This window comes from Oncorhynchus clarkii, chromosome 9 (assembly GCF_045791955.1).
Source record: "Oncorhynchus clarkii lewisi isolate Uvic-CL-2024 chromosome 9, UVic_Ocla_1.0, whole genome shotgun sequence".
NCBI classification, from domain to species: Eukaryota; Metazoa; Chordata; class Actinopteri; order Salmoniformes; family Salmonidae; genus Oncorhynchus; species Oncorhynchus clarkii.
The window spans coordinates 76,655,486-76,674,115 of record NC_092155.1 but is presented as its reverse complement, the minus strand read 5'-3'; positions in this window follow the sequence as shown (position 1 = coordinate 76,674,115).

Here is an 18,630-nt window from a genome sequence, read left to right as displayed (position 1 = left end):
AAATTCTCAGCCAAGCCAAAGATACCTAGATGCCCTTCCAGACAGGATGTTATGGTACAAAAAACAGTTAACAACCTAACCAAGGATCTAAACTTAAACTTAAGTAAAGTAAAACTAACAAAATATGTCACAAGAAACTATCTCCCTGGTATACAGAAAATACCCGAGCCCTGAAGCAAGATTCCAGAAAACTGGAACTGAAATTGGTCTCTACCAGCTTTTTTTGGGCTTTTTTTGATAAAGTCACAAAGCTAACTAAAAAGCAGTATTCCCCAAGTGGGGCCTTCACTTCAGGAGTGATTGATTCTTGAACTTCTTTGACAAAAAGATCATGATCATTAGAAAACAAATTACGGACTCATCTTTGAATATGCATATTTCTCCTAACTCAGTTGTCCTGAGGCTACAAAGAACTGCCAGTACCTCGGATCAATGGAGACACTCTAGTTTTTATTATCATCTATCTCTTGAAACATTCACAAAAAATAGTAATGGACTCTAAACCTTCCAGCTGTATGCTGGACCCTATTTGTGTTTATATTCATTATGGATCCCCATTAGTTCCTGCCAAGACGGCAGCTCCTCTTCCGGGGGTTTATTATGGATTATGGATCCCCATTATTCCTGCCAAGACGGCAGCTCCTCTTCCTGGGGTTTATTATGGATTATGGATCCCCATTATTTCCTGCCAAGACGGCAGCTCCTCTTCCTGGGGTTTATTATGGATCCCCATTAGTTCCTGCCAAGACGGCAGCTCCTCTTCCTGGGGTTTATTATGGATCCCCATTAGTTCCTGCCAAGACGGCAGCTCCTCTTCCTGGGGTTTATTATGGATTATGGATCCCCATTATTCCTGCCAAGGCAGCAGCTCCTCTTCCTGGGGTTTATTATGGATCCCCATTATTTCCTGCCAAGTTCCTGCCAAGACGGCAGCAGCTTAGTTCTCTTCCTGGGGTTTATTATGGATCCCCATTAGTTCCTGCCAAGGCAGCAGCTACTCTTCCTGGGGTTTATTATGGATCAGCTCCTCTTCCTGGGGTTTATTATGGATCCCCATTAGTTCCTGCCAAGACGGCAGCTCCTCTTCCTGGGGTTTATTATGGATCCCCATTAGTTCCTGCCAAGACGGCAGCTCCTCTTCCTGGGGTTTATTATGGATCCCCATTAGTTCCTGCCAAGGCAGCAGCTCCTCTTCCTGGGGTTTATTATGGATCCCCATTAGTTCCTGCCAAGACGGCAGCTCCTCTTCCTGGGGTTTATTATGGATCCCCATTATTTCCTGCCAAGACGGCAGCTCCTCTTCCTGGGGTTTATTATGGATCCCCATTAGTTCCTGCCAAGACGGCAGCTCCTCTTCCTGGGGTTTATTATGGATCCCCATTAGTTTGTGACAAGGCAGCTTCTACTCTTCCTGGGGTCCAGCAAAATTCAGACAGTTATACAATTTGAAAAACATTATAATACATTCATAACAGAATTCACAACACACTAAGTGTGTGCCCTCAGGCCCCTACTCCCAATTCCAACTAAACTACTGAAAGAGCTTGGCCCTTCTATGTTGAACATAATACACATCACCCTATTCTCTGGATGTGTACCAAACACAGTAGTAAAGCCTCTCCTCAAAAAAGGCAAACTGTGACTCTATCGGCCTATATCTAATCTCACATTCCTCTCAAAACATTGTCTAAAAAGCTGTTCCTCAGCAACTTACTGCCTTTTTAAATCCACATTTTACTGCTTGCATCAGTTACCTGATGTGGAATAGAGTTCTATGTAGTCATGGCTCTATGTCGTACTGTGCACCTCCCATAGTCTGTTCTGGACTTGGGGACTGTGAAGACACCTCTGGTGGCATGTCTTGTGGGGTATGCATGGGTGTCCGAACTGTGCGCCAGTAATTTAAACAGACAGCTCGGTGCATTCAACATGTCAATAACTCGCACAAATACAAGTAGTGATGAAGGCAATCTCTACTCTAGTTTGAGCCAAGAGAGATTGACATGCATATTATTAATGTTAGCTCTCTGTGTACATCCAAGGGCCCGCAGTGCTGCCCTGTTCTGAGCAAATCTTTGTGGCACCTGACCACAAATCTGATCAGTAGTCCAGGTGCAACAAGACTAGGGCCTGTAGGACCTGCCTTGTTGATAGTGCTGTTAAAAAGGTAGAAACTAGGGCCTGTAGGACCTGCCTTGTTGATAGTGTTGTTAAGAAGGCAGAGCAACACTTTATTATGGACAGACTTCTCCCCATCTTAGCTACTGTTGTATCAATATGTTTTGACCATGACAGTTTACAATCCAGGGTTACTCCAAGCAGTTAAGTAACATCAACTTCCTAAATTTCCAAATTTTTTATTAAAATTTTTAGTTGAGGTTGAGGGTTTAGTAAATTATTTGTCCCAAATACAATGCTTTTTGAAATATTTAGGACAAACGTATTCCTTGCCACCCATTCTGAAACTAACTGCAGCTCTTTGTTAAGTGTTGCAGTCATTTTAGTCTCTGTAGTAGCGGAAGTGTATAGTTTTGAGCCATACGCATACATAGACACACTGGCTTTACTCAAAGGCAGTGACATGTGTTTAGTAAAGTTTTTAAAAAGTAAGGGGCCTAGACAGCTGCCCTGATGAATTCCTGATTCTACCTAGATTATTTTGGAAAGGCATCCATTAACAAACACCCTCTATGTTCTCTTAGACAAGTAACTCTTTATCCACAGTAGAGTGTAAAGCCATAACACAACAGTTTTTCCAGCAGCAGATTATGATCGATAATGTCAATAGCCAGTCTAACAAAACAGCCCCCATTAACCCCTATTAATTTCTCTCAGCCAATCATTGTCATTTGCGTAAGTGCTTTGTTTTTTTAATTGCCTTCCTTATAAGTGTATTGAAAGTCTGTTGTCAAATTTGTTTACTGTAAAATAGCTTTGTATCTGTCAAACACAGTTTCCCCCAAAATTGACTAAGGTTTGGAAACAGGCTGATTTGTTGGCTATTTGAGCAGGTAAAGGGGGCTTTACTATTCTTAAGTAGAGGAATTAATGTTGCTTTCCTCCAGGCCTGAGGGTACACACTTTCTAGTAGGCTTAAATTGAAGATATGGCAAATAGGAGAGGCAAAATGTGCAGCTATCATCCTCAGTCATTTTCCATCCAAGTTGTCAGACTCCGGTGGCTTGTCATTGTTGATAGACAACAATTTTTTTTTTTCACCTCTTCCACAAGGAATACAATGCTTGTATTTGATAATTTGTCAGCTTTGATGTTTAGTGTCAGCGTTAGTTGCTGGCATGTCATGCCTGAAATTGCCAATCTTGCCAATGAAAAACTCAATAAAGTAGTTGGCAATATCAGTGGGTTTTCTGATGAATGAGCCATATATGATGGTGTTTGCCTTTTTGGCTAAAAAGTCATTTAAGGTGCTCTAAAGCTTTTTACTATCATTTTTTATGTATTTTTTATGTCTTTGTGTCATAATGTAGTTTCTTCTTCTTTTTAATCAATTTATTTAAATTATTTCTCTATTTGCAGGACGTTTGCCAATCGGTTGTGCAGCCAGACTTATTTGTCATTCCGTTTCCCCTCTCAACCGTAAAATGTTTTAATTCTTCATAAATCCATTGGAATTTAATAGTTTTTGCAGTCATTTTCTTAATTGGTGCATGGTTATTTGTAACTGGGCTAAGCAATTTCATAAATGTGTCAATTGCAGCGTCTGGCTGCTCCTCATTACACACCACAGAACTTCAAATATTCTTTACATCAATAACATAGGAATCACTACAAAACTTCTCTTATACACTATATTCGATCCAGCTTTTGTAACTTTGGTTTTCCTAGATATGGATACTATATTCTTATCACTACATCCAATGGATTTGGATACTGCTTCCAAGATAATTTCTGCAGCATTAGTAAAGATGTGATCAATTCATGTTGATGATTTCATTCCTGTGCTGTTTGTAACTATCCTGGTAGGTTGACTGATAACCTGAACCAGGTTGCAGGTACTAGTTATAGTTTGAAGCTTTCTCTTGAGTGGGCAACCTGATGAAAGCCAGTCAATATTTAAATCAACCAGAAGATCAACCTCTCTATTGATATCACATACTGGATGGATGGTAGCGGGGGTGAACAGGCCTTGGCTCGGGTGGTTGATGTCCATGATATTCTTTTTGGCCTTCCTGTGACATCGGCTGCTGTAGGTGTCCTGGAGGGCAGGCAGTGTGCCCCCAGTAATGCGTTGGGCAGGCCGCACAACCCTCTGGAGAGCTCTGGGGTTGCAGGCAGTGCAGTTGCGTACCAGGCGGTGATACACTCCTAAAGGATGCTCCCAATTATGCATCTGTAAAAGTTTGTGAGGGTCTTAGGGGCCATGCCAAATTTCTTCAGCCTCCTGACCATTTCAGATTGTCGGTGATGTGTACACCAAGGAAGTGGACACTTTTCACCTTCTCGACTACGGTCCTGTCAATGTGGATAGGGGCGTGCACTCTCTGCTGTTTCCTGAAGTCCACGATCAGCTTCTTCGTTTTGTTGACATTGAGGGAGATGTTATTTTCCTGGCACCACTCTGCCAGGACACTCACTTCCTCCCTGTAGCCTGTCTCATCATTGTTGGTGAAATCAGGCCTACAACTGTTGTGTCGTCTGAAAACCTGATGATTGGGTTATAGACATGCTTGGCCACGCAGTCATGGTTGAACAGGGAGTACATGAGGGGGCTGAGCACGCACCCTTGTGGGGCCCCTTTGTTGAGTATCAGCCAAGTGGAGGAGTTGTTTCCTACATTCACCACCAGGGGGCGGCCCAGATTTTTAGTGTCTGGTTTTCCCTTTGTAATCTGTGATTGTCTGTAGATCCTGCCACATACGTCTTCTGTCTGAGCCGTTGAATTGCGACTCCACTTTGTCTCTATACTGACATTTTGCCTGTTTGATTGCCTTACGCAGGGAATAACTAAACGGTTTGTTTTCAACCATATTCTCAGTCACTTTACCAGTTAATTGCTGTGGTTCGCGCTTTCATTATTTAGAAAAAAAACGCTGTTTTTCTCCCCAATTTGATGGTATCCAATTGTTAGTAGTTACTATCTTGTCTCATCGCTACATCTCCCGTACGGGCTCGGGAGAGACGAAGGTCGAAAGCCATGCGTCCTCTGAAACACAACCCAACCAAGCCGCACTGCTTCTTAACACAGCGCACATCCAACCTGGAAGCCAGCCGCACCAATGTGTCGGAGGAAACACCGTGCACCTGGCGAATTGGTTAGCATACACTGCGCCCGGCTCGCCACAGGAGTCGCTAGTGCACGATGAGACAAGGACACCCCTGCCGGCCAAACCCACCCTAACCCGGACGACACTAGGCCAATTATTAGAGTAACAGTGGTTGAGTGTTTTAGCAGCGTGAGTACTGCAGTCAATGTGTTGATAGAACTTCGGTAGCGTTTTCCTCAAATTTGCTTTGTTCAAATCCCAGCTACAATAAATGCAGCATCAGGATATCTGGTTTCCAGTTTTCATAAAGTCCAGTGTAGTTCCTTTAGGACTGTCGTGGTATCGGCTGTGACAATCACCGAAGAGAATTCTCTTGGGAAGTAATACGGTCTGCATTTGATTGTGTGATATTCTAGGTCAGGTGAAAAAAAGGACTTGAGTTTCTGTTATCACAATCACACCACCGCCTTTTTTTCCCCCGGAGAGTTCTTTATTCCTGTCTGCGCGATGTACTGAGAACCCAGCTGGCTAAATGGACAGGGACAGTATATCCGGAGAGAGCCATGATTCCGTAGAAACTGAGTATGTTACAGTCCCTGATGTCTCTCTGGAAGGATATCCTCGCCCTGAGTTCATCTACTTTATTGTCCAGAAACTGAACATTAGCGAGTAATATACTCGGAAGCGGTGGATGGTGTGTACGCCGCCTGAGTCGGACTAGAAGTCCACTCTGAATACCTCTTCACCACCGTGGCCGTTTTAGGGGCAGCCTGTGGGATAAGTTAATTTACCCTGGGGGGTATCCAATTTTGGAAAGTCGTGTTCCTGGTTGTAACACAAAAACCATTCTGGGCTAATAATGTAAGAGATAACACACAAAAAAACAAAACACTGAAAGTTACTTAGAAGCTAGAAGCAGAGGTGCCATGTCTTGCTACAGTGCCTTGCGAAAGTATTCGGCCCCCTTGAACTTTGCGACCTTTTGCCACATTTCAGGCTTCAAACATAAAGATATAAAACTGTATTTTTTTGTGAAGAATCAACAACAAGTGGGACACAATCATGAAGTGGAACGACATTTATTGGATTTTTCAAACTTTTTTAACAAATCAAAAACGGAAAAATTGGGCGTGCAAAATTATCCCAGAGAGGTTTTATTTATTTTTTGTTTTTCTCCATTTGTCACTTGAGCTCTCACTCAAAAATCATCAGTGGATCTCTGTGAATTCACAACACATTTTCCAGGGATAAATGCTACAGGCCCATTAGTATATCCAATGGTTGTAGTCAAGGTAGCAAGCCTTATGTCACCACTCGGAACGTCATAAGTTACATGTGTCCAAGGTAACTGTTATGTAAATATTAAGAGGCTGATATCATGGAATTATTGTCCCAACATGATTGACTGTCACGCCCTGACCTTAGAGATCCTTTTATGTCTATATTTTGGTTTGGTCAGGGCGTGAGTTTTTTTGTGGGCATTCTATGTTTTCGTGTTCTATGTTTTCTATTTCTGTGTGTTTGGCCGGGTGTGGTTCTCAATCAGAGGCAGCTGTCTATCGTTTTCTCTGATTGAGAACCATACTTAGGTAGCCTTTTCCCACCTGTGTCTTGTGGGTAGTTGTTTTCTGTTTTGTGTCTTTCTGCACCAGACAGAACTGTTTCGTTTTTTATTCTTTCTCTTTGTTATTTTTGTTAATCAGTGTTCAGTTCAAATAATTAAGATGAACACGTACCACACTGCACCTTGGTCCTCACCTTCCACCAACAGTCGTTACATTGACGGAACACCGATCCCGAGTAACTTATTAACCTTGGCGATGCACAGTTAGAGGCCAAGCATATATTCTATGTGTAGTGTGAATAACATTTACCCGTTAGACATTTCACCAAATAGTAATTCAAAGAATATTACTGAGGAATACAAGGACTACGGTTCCAATCAAATTTATTTATATAGCCCTTCGTACATCAGCTGATATCTCAAAGTGCTGTACAGAAACCCAGCCTAAAACCCCAAACAGCAAGCAATGCAGGTGTAGAAGCACAGTGGCTAGAAAAAACTCCCAAGAAAGAACAAAACTTAGGAAGAAACCTAGAGAGGAACCAGGCTATGAGGGGTGACCAGTCCTCTTCTGGCTGTGCCGGGTGGAGATTATAACAGAACATTGGCCAAGATGTTCAAATGTTCATAAATGAACCGCATGGTAGCACGTCCGGTGAACAGGTCAGGGTTCCATAGCCGCAGGCAGAACAGTTGAAACTGGAGCAGCAGCACGGCCAGGTGGACTGGGGACAGCCAGGAGTCATCATGCCAGGTAGTCTTGAGGCATGGTCCTAGGGCTCAGGTCCTCCGAGAGAGAGAAAGAAAGAGAGAAAAAGAAAATTAGAGAGAGCATACTTAAATTCACACAGGACACTGGATAAGACAGGAGAAGTACTCCAGATATAACAGACTGACCCTAGCACCCCGATACATGATCTACTGCAGCATAAATACTGGAGCCTGAGACAGGAGGGGTCAGGAGACACTGTGGCCCCATCCGATGACACCCCCGGACAGGGCCAAACAGGCAGTATGTAACCCCACCCACTTTGCCAAAGCACAGCCCCCACACCACTAGAGGGATATGTTCAACTACCAACTTACCATCCTGAGACAAGGCCGAGTATAGCCCACAAAGATCTCCGCCACGGCACAACCCAAATTTCATATCCATTTCAAAGTAAATCAGATGTATTACAGTTATGCAATAAGAATACAAGTATCAAATAGCAGAAGTCTTCACGGTAAAAAGTCTTAACAGCGTAGAAAATACACCCCTGTGACATACAAACGTACATCAGGAAATCGGTTAACAATGAGTCCATGAACAATGTTTCAACCAAGCTTATTCTTCCAAAAGTGCCAAGTCCCAAAATGTCCTACTGTGTAATTGTCGCTTTGCGTGGCCCATACGAGCCATACAACTTCTCATGCATTCTCTAAACGAATCACCACACTTCAAAACTGTAAGATAGGAGCTCACCCCTGTGTCGTTCCTCTTTGAACATTTATGTATTTATTTATTTATTTTATTTATTTATTTATTTTATTTCACCTTTATTTAACCGGTTAGGCTAGTGGAGAACAAGTTCTCATTTACAACTGCGACCTGGCCAAGATAAAGCAAAGCGGTGTGACAAAAACAACAACACAGAGTCACACATAAACAAACATACAGTCGATAACACAATGTAAAAATCGATGTACAGTGTGTGCAAATGTAGAAGATTAGTGAGGTAAGGCAATAAATAGGCCATAGAGGCGAAATAATTACAATTTAGCAATAACACTGGAGTGATAGATGTGCAGATGATGATGTGCAAGTAGAGATACTGGGGTGCAAAAGAGCAAGAAGATAAATAACAATATGGGGATGAGGTAGTTGGGTGGGCTATTTACAGATGGGCTGTATACAGGTATAATGATCGGTAAGCTGCTCTGACAGCTGATGCTTAAAGTTAGTGAGGGAGATATAAGACTCCAGCTTCAGTGATTTTTGCAATTGGTTCCAGTCATTGGCAGCAGAGAAATGGAGGGAAAGGCGTGTAAGGAAAGGTGTTGGTTTTGGGGATGACCAGTGAAATATACCTGCTGGTGTGCGTGCTGCGGGTGGGTGTTGCTATGGTGACCGGTGAGCTGAGATAAGGCGGAGCTTTACCCAGCAAATACTTATAGATGACCTGTAGCTAGTGGGTTTGGCCAGTGGGCTTGACTGCCGTCTGACGAACAGAATAACTCTCTGTAACAATAAAGCCATAGCACTTACAGTACCATAAAACATATAACATTCATAGCTCTTTATGAACTCTTGAAAAATCCAAACATGACAATTCAAACATGACAATTCACACAGTAACATTAATTTAATCGATTAAAGTTTTCATTAATCTTCACATCTGTCCTGGCATCACTGACCCCAGGACTTCCGTGGGAATGTCTCGTCCTGGAGATTGCCATGGCAAATGCTTGGCAATCTCCTGTGAGATGCAAATATACAGCCAACCCATCCGGACATATTGCATCAACACACCAGGCTGGCGTCGCTAGAGGCATCTTCATGAATGGCCTTCATCGTTGGTCACATTTGTTCACTCTAATTTTTGACTACACAAACGTACAAACACACACACACACACACACACACACACACACACACACACACACACACACACACACACACACACACACACACACACACACACACACACACACACACACACACAGAGAGACCAACATCCTGTCCTCAATTATTGGATTATTTTGTATTTTAATTAGATCATGAAAGTCTCTAATTGCACTGTGAAAGAAATCATGTTTCTGACTCTTCCCATCTCTTTGAGCGTAACCAGAGAGCAGAGGGATCACTTGGAACGCAGGCAGAGGCATCACTAGAAAGGCAGAGAACTGGACCAACAACACACAGGGAGACAGAGAGAGATAGATAGGTAGCCTATAGGTTTAGAGCGTCGGACCGGTAACCTGAAAAGTGAGCAAGGCACTGGCTAAGTCACTCTGGATAAGAGAGTCTGATAAAAATGTCAAAAAAAGAGAAATACCAATCAATGAATGTAGAGAGAAATACGGGGTTCTACTAAACTATATGGAATTGTTTTAAGAATGTCATACCAACGATCATTTTGCTATTACTGTGGAGCCCAAACTGTTCAGACGCTGCAGACAGAAGTAGGCAGATCCGATTGTGGGCGTCGAAGTGGGAAAACAGAGAACACTGTCATGTTCGTGAGAGTCTCATCTTTTCCATAAAGGGCTCGTAAAACCATCGTGTTTGTGAGAGTCTCATCTTTTCCAAAAAAGGGCTCGTAATAGCTCGCTGCAGACGATTTTGTGAGAAGACCGATTTCGGGGATGTTTTGTGGCTCTGACAAACATAGATCTAGCTCAGTCAAATTTCACTGTTGATGCGGGAAGTGAGACATACGCAGACGAGAAAAGGTTTAGAAAAAAAAAGGAGCTTAAAGTGAAGGATTTTAATGGGGATATTTTTTTAATTATACTGCTAACTTTTCGCGGGGGGCTCGGATATCGACCTTCTGGGGTTAACCCTAATTGCTTCTGTAAGTCACTCTGAATGAGTGTCTATTAAATGACTAAAAGGTTAATGAAATCACTAGAGAGATAACAATCAATAAAGACAAAAGGAGAGCTAGCAGAAGAGGCTTTTTGTTCTTCATTTGAGAATTTTTTTTGTAAGTTCACATCAATCAATAGTCATCATCTACACAGAGTAACTTAGTACACCACCACACAGCCCTGTTGCTACCCAATGACTCAGCACAACACCACACAGCCCTGTTACTACCCAATGACTCAGCACAACACCACACAGCCCTGTTACTACCCAATGACTCAGCACACCACCACACAGCCCTGTTACTACCCAATGACTCAGCACACCACCACACAGCCCTGTTACTACCCAATAAATCAGCACACCACCACACAGCCCTGTTACTACCTGATGACCCACCACACAGACCTGTTACTACCTGATGACCCAGTCCTGTTACTACCTGATGACCCACCACACAGAACTGTTACTACCTGATGACCCACCACACAGCCCTGTTACTACCTGATGACCCAGTCCTGTTACCACCTGATGACCCACCACGCAGTCCTGTTACTACCTGATGACCCACCACACAGTCCTGTTACTACCTGATGACCCACCAAACAGCCCTGTTACTACCTGATGACCCAGTCCTGTTACTACCTGATGACCCACCACACAGCCCTGTTACTACCTGATGACTCAGCACACAGCCCAGTTACTACCTGATGACCCACCACACAGTCCTGTTACTACCTGATGACCCAGCCCTGTTACTACCTGATGACCCACCACACAGTCCTGTTACTACCTGATGACCCACCACACAGTCCTGTTACTACCTGATGACCCACCACACAGACCTGTTACTACCTGATGACCCAGTCCTGTTACTACCTGATGACCCACCACACAGAACTGTTACTACCTGATGACCCACCACACAGCCCTGTTACTACCTGATGACCCAGTCCTGTTACTACCTGATGACCCAGCCCTGTTACTACCTGATGACCCACCACACAGTCCTGTTACTACAGGTAGGTAGCCTAATGGTTACAGTGTAGGGGAGGCAGGTAGCCTAGTGGTTAGAGTGTAGGGATGGCAGGTAGCCTAGTGGTTACAGTGTAGGGGAGGCAGGTAGCCTAGTGGTTAGAGTGTAGGGGAGGCAGGTAGCCTAGTGTTTAGAGTGTAAGGGAGGCAGGTAGCCTAGTGGTTAGAGTGTAGAGGCGGCAGGTAGCCTAGTGTTTACAGTGTAGAGGGGGCAGGTAGCCTAGTGGTTAGAGTTTAGGGGTGGCAGGTAGCCTAGTGGTTAGAGTGTAGGGGTGGCAGGTAGCCTAGTGGTTACAGTGTAGTGGAGGCAGGTAGCCTAGTGGTTAGAGTGTAGGGGTGGCAGGTAGCCTAGTGGTTAGAGTGTAGGGGAGGCAGGTAGCCTAGTGGTTATAGTGTATTGGCGGTAGGTAGCCTAGTGGTTAGAGGGTAGGGGAGGCTGGTAGCCTAGTGGTTAGAGTGTAGTGGAGGCAGGTAGCCTAGTGGTTAGAGTGTAGGGACAGCAGGTAGCCTAGTGGTTAGAGTGTAGGAGTGGCAGGTAACCTAGTGTTTAGAGTGTAGGGGTGGCAGGTAGCCTAGTGGTTAGAGTGTAGGGGCGGCAGGTAGCCTAGTTGTTAGAGTGTAGAGGTGGCAGGTAGCCTAGTGGTTAGAGTGTAGGGACGGCAGGTAGCCTAGTGGTTAGAGTGTAGGGGTGGCAGGTAGCCTAGTGGTTAGAGGGTAGGGGAGGCTGGTAGCCTAGTGGTTAGAGTGTAGTGGAGGCAGGTAGCCTAGTGGTTAGAGTGTAGGGACAGCAGGTAGCCTAGTGGTTAGAGTGTAGGGGTGGCAGGTAACCTAGTGTTTAGAGTGTAGGGGTGGCAGGTAGCCTAGTGGTTAGAGTGTAGGGGCGGCAGGTAGCCTAGTTGTTAGAGTGTAGAGGTGGCAGGTAGCCTAGTGGTTAGAGTGTAGGGACGGCAGGTAGCCTAGTGGTTAGAGTGTAGGGGTGGCAGGTAGCCTAGTGGTTAGAGTGTAGGGGTGGCAGGTAGCCTAGTGGTTAGAGTGTAGGGGTGGCAGGTAACCTAGTGTTTAGAGTGTAGGGGCGGCAGGTAGCCTAGTGGTTAGAGTGTAGAGGTGGCAGGTAGCCTAGTGGTTAGAGTGTGGAGGTGGCAGGTAGCCTAGTGGTTAGAGTGTAGAGGTGGCAGGTAGCCTAGTGGTTAGAGTGTAGGGACGGCAGGTAACCTAGTGGTTAGAGTGTAGGGGCGGCAGGTAACCTAGTGGTTAGAGTGTAGGGACGGCAGGTAGCCAGTCATCATGATGACTGGTATTATATAATATATTATATGTTCTCTGTTTAGTGAGTCCTCCAGATCAGAGGCAGTAGGGATGACTAGGGATGTTCTCTGTTTAGTGAGTCCTCCAGATCAGAGGCAGTAGGGATGACTAGGGATGTTCTCTGTTTAGTGAGTCCTCCAGATCAGAGGCATTAGGGATGACCAGGGATGTTCTCTGTTTAGTGAGTCCTCCAGATCAGAGGCAGTAGGGATGACTAGGGATGTTCTCTGTTAAGTGAGTCCTCCAGATCAGAGGCAGTAGGGATGACTAGGGATGTTCTCTGTTTAGTGAGTCCTCCAGATCAGAGGCAGTAGGGATGACCAGGGATGTTCTCTGTTTAGTGAGTCCTCCAGATCAGAGGCAGTAGGGATGACTAGGGATGTTCTCTGTTTAGTGAGTCCTCCAGATCAGAGGCAGTAGGGATGACTAGGGATGTTCTCTGTTTAGTGATTCCTCCAGATCAGAGGCAGTAGGGATGACCAGGGATGTTCTCTGTTTAGTGAGTCCTCCAGATCAGAGGCAGTAGGGATGACTAGGGATGTTCTCTGTTTAGTGAGTCCACCAGATCAACCCTTTTCATTGGAGTTATCAGTCTTCTGTTTTGAGCTGTTAAATGGAGCTTTCAACTGTACCCAAAGGCAGGCAAACACACAGAATACACACAGACAGAGAGACAGACAGACAGACAGACAGACAGACAGACAGACAGACAGACAGACAGACAGACACACACCCAGACAGACAGACGGACGGACGGACGGACGGACGGACGGACAGACAGACACACACAGAGAATACACAGACAGACAGACAGACAGACAGACAGACAGACAGACAGACAGACAGACAGAGAGACAGACAGACAGACACACACCCAGACAGACAGACAGACAGACAGACAGACAGACAGACAGACGGACAGACGGACAGACAGACACACACCCAGACAGACAGACAGACAGACAGACAGACAGACAGACAGACAGACAGACGGACAGACGGACAGACGGACGGACAGACAGACAGACAGACAGACAGACAGACACACACCCAGACAGACAGACAGACAGACAGACAGACAGACAGACAGACAGACAGACGGACAGACGGACAGACGGACGGACAGACAGACAGACAGACAGACAGACAGACAGACGGACGGACGGACGGACGGACGGACGGACGGACGGACGGACGGACGGACGGACGGACAGACAGACACACACAGAGAATACACAGACAGACAGACAGACAGACAGACAGACAGACAGACAGACAGTAAAAGTATAAATCATTTTAAATACCTTATATTTAAGCAAACCAGGCATGATGAAGTAGTTGTTTTATTTAAGAATAGCCAGGGGTACACTCCAACACTCAGACATCATTTACAGATAGCCAGGGAAACACTCCAACACTCAGACATCATTTACAGATAGCCAGGGGTACACTCCAACACTCAGACATCATTTACAGATAGCCAGGGGTACACTCCAACACTCAGACATCATTTACAGATAGCCAGGGGTACACTCCAACACTCAGACATCATTACAGATAGCCAGGGGAACACTCCAACACTCAGACATCATTTACAGATAGCCAGGGGAACACTCCAACACTCAGACATCATTTACAGATAGCCAGGGAAACACTCCAACACTCAGACATCATTTACAGATAGCCAGGGAAACACTCCAACACTCAGACATCTTTTACAGATAGCCAGGGGACACTCCAACACTCAGACATCATTTACAGATAGACAGGGGAACACTCCATCACTCAGACATCATTTACAGATAGCCAGGGGCACACTCCAACACTCAGACATCATTTACAGATAGCCAGGGGCACACTCCAACACTCAGACATCATTTACAGATAGCCAGGGGAACACTCCAACACTCAGACATAATTTACAGATAGCCAGGGAAACACTCCAACACTCAGACATCTTTTACAGATAGCCAGGGGACACTCCAACACTCAGACATCATTTACAGATAGCCAGGGGTACACTCCAACACTCAGACATCATTTACAGCTAGCCAGGGAAACACTCCAACACTCAGACATCATTTACAGGTAGCCAGGCGTACACTCCAACACTCAGATATCTTTTACAGATAGCCAGAGGTACACTCCAACACTCAGACATAATTTACAAACAATGCATTTGTGTTTAGTGAGTCCTCCAGATCAGAGGCAGTAGGGATGACCAGGGATGTTCTCTGTTTAGTGAGTCCTCCAGATCAGAGGCAGTAGGGATGACCTGGGATGTTCTCTGTTTAGTGAGTCCTCCAGATCAGAGGCAGTAGGGATGACCAGGGATGTTCTCTGTTTAGTGAGTCCACCAGATCAGAGGCAGTAGGGATGACCAGGGATGTTCTCTGTTTAGTGAGTCTGCCCGTTCACATGCAGTAGGGTTGACCAGGGATGTTCTCTGTTTAGTGAGTCCTCCAGATCAGAGGCAGTAGGCTTGACCAGGGATGTTCTCTGTTTAGTGAGTCCTCCAGATCAGAGGCAGTAGGGATGACTAGGGATGTTCTCTGTTTGGTGAGTCCTCCAGATCAGAGGCAGGAGATGACCAGGGATGTTCTCTGTTTAGTGAGTCCTCCAGATCACATGCAATAGGGTTGACCTGGGATGTTCTCTGTTTAGTGAGTCCTCCAGATCAGAGGCAGTAGGGATGACCAGGGATGTTCTCTGTTTATTGAGTCCACCAGATCAGAGGCAGTAGGGATGACCAGGGATGTTCTCTGTTTAGTGAGTCTTCCAGATCAGAGGCAGTAGGGATGACTAGGGATGTTCTCTGTTTAGTGAGTCCTCCAGATAAGAGGCAGTAGGGATGACCAGGGATGTTCTCTGTTTAGTGAGTCCTCCAGATCAGAGGCAGTAGATGACCAGGGATGTTCTCTGTTTAGTGAGTCCTCCAGATCAGAGGCAGTAGGGATGACCAGGTATGTTCTCTGTTTAGTGATTCTGCCCGTTCACATGCAGTAGGGTTGACCAGGGATTTTCTCTTGATTAGTGCGTGAATTGGGTTATTTTCCTTTCTTGCTAAGCATTCAAAACGTAACGTGTACTTTTGGGTGTCAAGGAAAATGTATTGAGTAAAAAGTACATTATTTTCTTTAGGAATGTAGTCAATTATTTATTTATTTATTTATTTATTTTATTTATTTTTGTGAATTTTACCCCTTTTCTCCCCAATTTCGTGGTATCCAATTGTTTTAGTAGCTGTCTCATCGCTACAACTCCCATACAAATCAAATCAAATCAAATCAAATGTATTTATATAGCCCTTTGTACATCAGCTGATATCTCAAAGTGCTGTCCAGAAACCCAGCCTAAAACCCCAAACAGCAAGCAATGCAGGTGTAGAAGCACGGTGGCTAGGAAAAACTACCTAGAAATGCTAAAACATAGGAAGAAACCTAGAGAGGGACCAGGCTATGTGGGGTGGCCAGTCTTCTGCCGGGTGGAGATTATAACAGAACATGGCCAGGATGTTCAAATGTTCATAAATGACCAGCATGGTCGAATAATAATAAGGCAGAACAGTTGAAACTGGAGCAGCAGCACGGTCAGGTGGACTGGGGACAGCAAGGAGTCATTATGTCAGGTATTCCTGGGGCATGGTCCTAGGGCTCAGGTCCTCCGAGAGAAAGAAAGAAAGAGAGTATTTGAGAGAGCATATGTGGGATGGCCAGTCCTCTTTTGGCTGTGCCAGGTGGAGATTATAACAGAACATGGCCAAGATGTTCAAATGTTCATAAATGACCAGCATGGTCGAGTAATAATAAGGCAGAACAGTTGAAACTGGAGCAGCAGCACGGCCAGGTGGACTGGGGACAGCAAGGAGTCATCATGTCAGGTAGTCCTGGGGCATGGTCCTAGGGCTCAGGTCCTTCGAGAGAGAGAAAGAAAGAGAGAAGGAGAGAACGCACACTTAGATTCACACAGGACACCGAATAGGACAGGAGAAGTACTCCAGAAATAACAAACTGACCCTAGCCCCCCAACACATAAACTACTGCAGCATAAATACTGGAGGCTGAGACAGGATGGGTCAGGAGACACTGTGGCCCCATCCGAGGACACCCCCGGACAGGGCCAAACAGGAGGGATATAACCCCACCCACTTTGCCAAAGCACAGCCCCCACACCACTAGAGGGATATCTTCAACCACCAACTTACCATCCTGAGACAAGGCTGAGTATAGCCCACAAAGACCTCCGCCACGGCACAACCGTGGGGGGGGGGGCCAACCCAGACAGGATGACCACATCAGTGAATCAACCCACTCAGGTGACGCACCCCCTCCAGGGACGGCATGATAGATCCCCAGTAAGCCAGTGACTCAGCCCCTGTAATGGGGTTAGAGGCAGAGAATCCCAGTGGAAAGAGGGGAACCGGCCAGGCAGAGACAGCAAGGGCGGTTCGTTGCTCCAGAGCCTTTCCGTTCACCTTCCCACTCCTGGGCCAGACTACACTCAATCATATGACCCACTGAAGAGATGAGTCTTCAGTAGAGACTTAAAGGTTGAGACCGAGTTTGCGTCTCTGACATGTCTAGGCAGACCGTTACATAAAAATTGAGCTCTATAGGAGAAAGCCCTGCCTCCAGCTGTTTGCTTAGAAAATCTAGGGACAATTAGGAGGCCTGCGTCTTGTGACCGTAGCGTACGTATAGGTATGTATGGCAGGACCAAATCAGAGAGATAGGTAGGAGCAAGCCCATGTAATGCTTTGTAGGTTAGCAGTAAAACCTTGAAATCAGCCCTTGCTTTGACAGGAAGCCAGTGTAGAGAGGCTAGCACTGGAGTAATATGATCAAATTTTTTGGTTCTAGTCAGGATTCTAGCAGCCGTATTTAGCACTAACTGAAGTTTATTTAGTGCTTTATCCGGGTAGCCGGAAAGTAGAGCATTGCAGTAGTCTAACCTAGAAGTGACAAAAGCATGGATTAATCTTTCAGCATCATTTTTGGACAGAAAGTTTCTGATTTTTGCAATGTTACGTAGATGGAAAAAAGCTGTCCTTGAAATGGTCTTGATATGTTCTTCAAAAGAGAGATCAGGGTCCAGAGTAACGCCGAGGTCCTTCACAGTTTTATTTGAGACGACTGTACAACCATTAAGATTAATTGTCAGATTCAACAGAAGATCTCTTTGTTTCTTGGGACCTAGAACAAGCATCTCTGTTTTGTCCGAGTTTAAAAGTAGAAAGTTTGCAGCCATCCACTTCCTTATGTCTGAAACACATGCTTCTAGCAAGGGCAATTTTGGAGCTTCACCATGTTTCATTGAAATGTACAGCTGTGTGTCATCCGCATAGCAGTGAAAGTTAACATTATGTTTTCGAATAACATCCCCAAGAGGTAAAATATATAGTGAAAACAATAGTGGTCCTAAAACGGAACCTTGAGGAACACCGAAATTTACAGTTGATTTGTCAGAGGACAAACCATTCACAGAGACAAACTGATATCTTTCCGACATATAAGATCTAAACCAGGCCAGAACTTGTCCGTGTAGACCAATTTGGGTTTCCAATCTCTCCAAAAGAATGTGGTGATCGATGGTATCAAAAGCAGCACTAAGGTCTAGGAGCACGAGGACAGATGCAGAGCCTCGGTCCGATGCCATTAAAATGTCATTTACCACCTTCACTCAGTGCTATGATGGGGTCTAAAACCAGACTGAAGCATTTCGTATACATTGTTTGTCTTCAGGAAGGCAGTGATTTGTTGCGCAACAGCCTTTTCTAAAATTTTTGAGAGGAATGGAAGATTCGATATAGGCCGATAGTTTTTTATATTTTCTGGGTCAAGGCTCGGGAGAGACGAAGGTTGAAAGTCATGCGTCCTCCGATACACAACCCAACCTAGCCGCACTGCTTCTTAACACAGCACGCATCCAAC